The following is a 6,921-nucleotide window of genomic DNA, read 5'->3' on the forward strand; positions in this document are numbered from 1 at the left end:
GGGTGTACAATCTTTTCATTTTTAATCCCTAATTTTTGCCCGAACCTTTTCATTTTCTTGATTCGTCGGGATGCCCATTTTTGCCTGGACTATTCTTTTTACTGTCCAACGGGTCTATTTTATGCGAAGTATTTTTTAATTGCGTCTGAGTTCACAGGGGAAGTGAAGTTTTCACCATCCATAGTTGCAAGCATTAAAGCCCCACCATCAAAAACCTTGGTGACAATATACGGTCCATCATAGTTAGGAGTCCACTTGCCCCTGTGATCTGTCTGAGGAGGAAGGATCCTTTTCAACACTAAATCTCCGACTTGGAAACAACGAGGACGCACTTTCTGATCAAAGGCTCTCTTCATTCGACTCTGATACAACTGCCCATGACAAATGGCTGCCATTCGCTTCTCTTCGATAAGACTCAACTCATTGAACCTTGTCCGAATCCATTCGGCTTCGTCTAACTTGACATCCAACAAGACTCTTAGAGAAGGAATCCCCACTTCAACAGGTAGGACTGCTTCCATACCATACACCAGGGAGTAAGGGGTTGCCCCGGTCGATGTACGTACTGAAGTGCGGTACCCATGCAAGGAGAAAGGTAGCATCTCATGCCAATCTCTGTACGTGACGACCATCTTCTGCACAATCTTCTTTATGTTCTTATTTGCCGCCTCAACAGCGCCGTTCATCTTAGGGCGGTAAGGGGAAGAATTGTGATGCTGAATGTTGAAGTTCTGACACAACTCCTTCATCATTTTGTTGTTGAGATTAGAACCATTATCAGTAATGATTCTTTCGGGAATCCCATAGCGACAAATGATTTCTTTCTTGATGAAACGGGCAACCACATGTATGGTGACATTCGCGAACGACGCTGCTTCGACCCACTTGGTGAAATAGTCGATGGCAACAAGGATGAAGCGATGCCCATTGGAAGCAGTCGGCTCAATCTTTCCAATCATGTCAATGCCCCACATAGCAAACGGCCACGGCGAAGTCATCACATTCAAAGGATTTGGCGGCACATGCACCTTATCAGCATAAATCTAGCATTTATGACACTTCCGAGCATATTTGAAGCAATCTGACTCCATGGTCATCCAATAATAACCCGCTCTCAACAATTTCTTAGCCATTGCATGTCCGCTGTCATGAGTACCGAAGGAACCTTCATGAACTTCCTGCATTAACATGTCCGCCTCGTGCCTGTCCACGCATCTGAGCAAAATCATGTCGAAGTTCCTCTTATACAGCACATCATCTTTGTTCAAGAAGAAACTTCCTGCCAATCTTCTCAATGTTTTTCTGTCGTTGTTGGATACCCCTGCAGGGTACTCTCGATTCTTCAGAAAGCACTTGATATCGTGATACCAAGGCTTGTCATTGACTACCAGTTCAGCAGCAAACACATATGCGGCCCTGTCAAGGCGCATCACATCGATCCTGGGACCATGGTTCCAACGAATTACCTTGATCATGGAGGATAGAGTAGCAAGTGCGTCTGCCATCTGGTTCTCATCACGAGGTATATGATACAATTTTATTGTTGTGAAGAAAGTCAACAGTCTTCTCGTGTAATCTCTGTAGGGGACCAGAGTGGGCTGGAGAGTATTCCAATCACCATTCACTTGATTGATCACCAGAGCTGAATCTCCGAAGATGTCCAGAGTCTTGATTCTCAGATCAATGGCTTGCTCAATACCCAAGATACAGGCCTCGTACTCAGCTTCATTATTTGTGCACTCAAAAGTCAAACGAGCGGTGAAAGGCATGTGGGCACCTTTCGGAGTCGTAATGACAGTGCCAATTCCACTTCCTCTAGCATTGACAGCCCCATCAAACAACAAAGTCCACTTTTCGTTTGGATCAGGTCCCTCCTCAACAACTGGCTCTTCACAGTCTTTCATCTTGAGGAACATGATGTCTTCATCTGGAAAATCAAACTTCATCGGCTCATAATCATCAATCGGCTGCTGAGCAAGATAGTCTGACAGAATACTCCCTTTGATGGCTTTCTGGGATGTATACTGGATATCGTACTCTGTCAGTACCATTTGCCAACGAGCCACCCTTCCGGTGAGAGCTGGCTTCTCGAATATGTATTTGACTGGATCCATCTTGGAGATCAGTAGGGTTGTATGAGACAGCATGTATTGTCTCAATCGCTTAGCAGCCCATGCAAGTGCACAACATGTCTTCTCAAGCATTGAGTATCTCGACTCGCAATCTGTGAACTTCTTACTCAAGTAGTAGATGGCATGTTCTTTCCTACCTGTCTCGTCGTGTTGACCGAGAACACAACCCATAGAATTGTCAAGTACATAATCAGCGGTCTCCCTGGGACTGGAGGCATAAGGATAGGAGGATTCTGCAAATACTCTTTTATCTTCTCGAAAGCCCTTTGACAATCTTCATTCCACCTGATAGCCTGATCTTTCCTCAGCAATTTGAAAATTGGCTCACACGTGGTTGTTAGGTGAGAGATGAACCTTGCAATGTAGTTCAACCTCCCTAAGAAACTACGGACTTGCTTCTCTGTTCTTGGCTCTGACATTTCCTGTATCGCTTTTACTTTGTCGGGATCCACCTCAATCCCTTTTCCGCTAACAATAAAACCCAGCAATTTTCCCGATCTCACCCCGAAAGTGCACTTGTTCGGGTTAAGTCTCAGTTTGAATTTCCCTAACCGTTCAAACAATTTCTGCAGATTCACCAAATGTTCTTCTTCTGTCTGAGATTTGGCAATCATATCGTCCACATAAACCTCGATTTCATGATGAATCATATCATGGAACAGAGTCACCATAGCTCGTTGATATGTTGCTCCGGCATTTTCCAGACCAAACGGCATCACCTTGTAGCAGAAGGTGCCCCATGGGGTTATGAAAGTTGTCTTTTCCATGTCTTCTGGTGCCATCTTGATTTGGTTATAGCCAGAAAAGCCATCCATGAAGGAGAATACCGAGAACTGAGCTGTATTATCCACCAAAACATCGATGTGAGGTAATGGGAAATCATCTTTAGGGCTAGCTCTGTTCAGATCCCGGTAGTCGACACACATCCGTACCTTTCCATCCTTCTTAGGTACTGGGACGATGTTTGCAACCCATGGCGGATAATTGGTGACTGCTAGAAACCCTGCATCCAACTGCTTTTGCACTTCTTCCTTTATCTTGACGGCCATCTCTGGTCTTGTTCTTCTGAGCTTCTGCTTGACCGGAGGACAACCTTCTTTGAGAGGCAAGCGGTGTACCACGATGTCTGTGTCCAGCCCGGGCATGTCCTGATAAGACCAGGCGAAGATGTCAACATACTCTTGCAGCAATCCAATCAGCCCTTTCTTCACATCATCTCTCAAAACAGCCCCTATCTTGATTTCTCTCTTGGCGTCCTCAGTGCCGAGATTAATCACTTCAACAGACTCTTGATGCGGTTGAATAACCCCTTCCTCTTGTTTTAATAACCTGGTAAGCTCTTCAGGGAGTTCACAGTCTTCATCACCCTCTTCTTCAGCTTGAAAGATTGGATTTTCAAAGTCGAAACGAGCCGTAGCAGAAACGTTATCAATAGGATCTGGTGATGTGCATCTGCATGAGTGATGGTATGTGCTTATGAGTGTGAATAAGAAGTGAAAACTAAACAAAACATTGCCATTTTTTTTTATTTTGAAAAACTGCAAAAATAGAAAGACAGGGAACGAAATATTTGAATGCAAAAAGACGTCCTTTATTTATGATAAAAAATGCAAGTGTCACATAGATGAGCCCTACAATGAGTCATTACGCCCTGGGCGGAACGTAAGACTTGGATATGCATGAATAAACAAAGAAAATTACTCTTCAAGAAGAGTGACTTGGATAATCTCTTCAGAAGACCAATTGTTGATGACTTCACTCGGGATCCTCGGACGCACCCAGTTGTCAATGTCACAATCACTATCCCCATCTTCTTCGTTGACTGCAGAGACTTGACCATACTGAATGATGCCAGCACTGGAGAAAGTGATCGGCCCCTGAAGTGTTGTAGAAGTCAAAACTGGCTGATACCCAATCCCGAACTTATCTTCTTTCACTGGTAATTCCAACAGACGCCCCCAACCGGGAGCAGCACCTGAATCCACCACGGCCTGTGCCTGCTTAAAGGATGAGATAGAGGCACCCGCTTTAACCTCTTTCACAGACTCTTGGACAGACAAATCTTCAACCTGGAGGATACCTTTGTCGAGCAAGGCCTGGATACCCTGCTGTAGCTTCAAACAACCTCCACTCTGAGTGGCACAATCCAAACAATCCTTCCCACAACCGGGGAAAACATCGGCCTTCAGCAAGCATCCTTTGATATCCAACAATGGAGTCTTCAACTTCAACACATCCTTAATGGACTTGGCTTTTCCCTCTATCATGTTAACGTTCGCACCACCATGCTGGGGCATGGGATTGTTAACGACATTCGGAGCCGGTGCAAGGTCGATGGCCTTTGAATCTATGAGGTCTTGAACTACGTGCTTAAAAGCTTTGCAGTTCTCAATATTATGGCCAGGTGCCCCAGAGTGGAAGCTACACCTAGCGTTGGCGTCGTAACCCACCGGAAGTCTACCAATAGGAGGAGCCAGAGTGCGCAGTTGCACAAGTTGTAGTTGTTGAAGACTAGAAAGCAACTGAGCGTACGACATTGGAAGGGTGTCGAAACGCCGGTCCATCATCCTTTGCCTCTGTTGATAGGCGGGTCTGTTACCCGGTTGCTGCTGCTGTTGATACTGAGCTGGTTGACGTTGTGATTGTTGTTGTTGTAGTGGCGCTGCAGCTGGAATGGCCACAGCCGCAACATACGGTTGCTGATGATAATTCTGAAAATTATTCCTCCGATTATCCCTGTTCTGATAAGATGATATGGCATTTGCATCCCCTTCTCTCCTCTTCTGTCCCTGAATGAACGGCTTCTTCACCCCTGATGAGGATCCACCTCCACTCTGGCTCTTATAGGTCTTTAGGTAATTCTCCACCCTTTCTCCAGTAGAGACCACATCAGCAAAGTTGGAAGCATTGCACCCCACCAGACGCTCCAGATAAGGTCCAGGCAGCGTATTCATGAACATGTTGGCCATTTCCTTTTCCAACGTAGGAGGCTGAACACGGGAAGCTGTATCCCTCCAGCGTTGAGCGTATTCCCTGAAGCACTCATTGCTTTTAAGAGACAGATTCTGAAGTTGAGTTCTGTCCGGAGCCATGTTTGCATTATACTGATACTACTTCACGAAAGCCTCTGCCAAATCCCTCCAGCAACGGATGTGGGCTCTGTCCAGCCTCATATACCATTCCAAGGATGCCCCAGCTAGGCTATCCTGGAAGAAGTACATAAGTAGCTTCTCGTCATCAGAGTATGCAACCATTTTACGGAAATAGGCTTGCACGTGAGTTTTGGGGCAAGAGCTGCCATGGTATTTGTCAAATGTCGGGACCTTGAATTTCGGTGGCACTCTCACACCTGGGACCAGCCCCAAGTCAGCAACATCTACTCCCAGAAGATTCTGTCCTTCCACTACTTTCAACCTCTCTTCCAATCTTCTAAACATGGGGTCCATGCCAAAGTCTTCCTGAAGCAAGGGGAACTGATCATCCTGACCATCCTGAATGGGTTGTTGATCTAGGTTGACATGCGGGATCGGGATAGGCCCCGGTCCATTGGGACCATTAGCCTCTCTAGCTAGAGGATCAGCCAACGTCTCCGGTTGAGTAATAGGGGGATCCCTCTGTACCAACAATCTAAGCTCCTGCTGTCCTTGAGCCACCCCTTGAACCAAATCCATGAATTGATTCATGCGAATCTTCATCTCGGTGAGCTCTGCTTGTAGGCTCTCCATCGCTCTCTGTTGATTCCTTCGGGTACCGTATCGGTGAATGCCTGAGTCAGCTATCCTGCTAGTGGGACACCAAACAATATGAGAACACTGCAGCGGTACCTGTTATGCAAGATATGACAATGAATATGTAAATGCAATGCCATGTTTATCAAATCCAAAAGGTATTCTACCCCCTTGATTCCAGTCTCACATCAGGCGAATAGTGCAAGAAGACTGAGTCATGGATAAACTTCTGAGATCAAGATGCAACAAAGGGAAACCAACATACAAATGAGTTCCAGGAAAGGGGCCTTAGCCAAAAGTACATCAAAAGAGGATCCCCACAACAAGCCTGTGGATTATCACTACACAGCAACAAAACAAAAAGTAAAGGGAGGAACATAAACCAGGGATCAGCCTCCTGTATACAACCCATAAGGACTGCTCCTCACTTCATCCAGTAATGCCACCGTGTCGGGATGATCTGGAGATTCTGTCAAATGTCGGATAAGCAGATTCCTCTTGTGAATGATCCCATCCAGTTCGTTGATGTGCTCTCTGTAGTAATTCCCATCATCTTCTCTGAATACCTCTTCAAGTCTGGATTTCTTCAAACCTGCCAACACCTTGAGTTCTTCAATCTGTCCTCGAGCCTCATGGAGTTGATCTGTGATGTAGCCATTAGTAGAACGGGCGCACAGAAGCTCATTGTTTTTCCCCTTCAGCAAAGTCGTCAATTTCTCTATTTGACCAGTCAGTTCGGCCACTGTCTCCTCCTCCTTTGCCTTCCGAGAAGTTGAAAATGCATCCCATTGCTCCTGCCACCCAGCTAATTTACCATGAGCATCTACTAACTGCTGCTTGACTAGCCTCAACTCAGAACTGGATGATCTCAAGGCTTCATCTGTCTTCCTGAAGAAGTCCGCCTCCACAGCAAATCTCCTCTCTGCTTCCTTTTGCACTCTGACGGCTTCCCCCTTCTGATATTCTGCCTCCTAGAATTGACGCATACAGTCTTGCAACTTCTCACTTAACTCTGAGTTCTTGGTTTGAAGTCCCTCCATGGCACTCTTCAACTTGTCGTA

Source organism: Lathyrus oleraceus, chromosome 4 (assembly GCF_024323335.1).
Source record: "Lathyrus oleraceus cultivar Zhongwan6 chromosome 4, CAAS_Psat_ZW6_1.0, whole genome shotgun sequence".
Classification (NCBI taxonomy): Eukaryota; Viridiplantae; Streptophyta; class Magnoliopsida; order Fabales; family Fabaceae; genus Lathyrus; species Lathyrus oleraceus.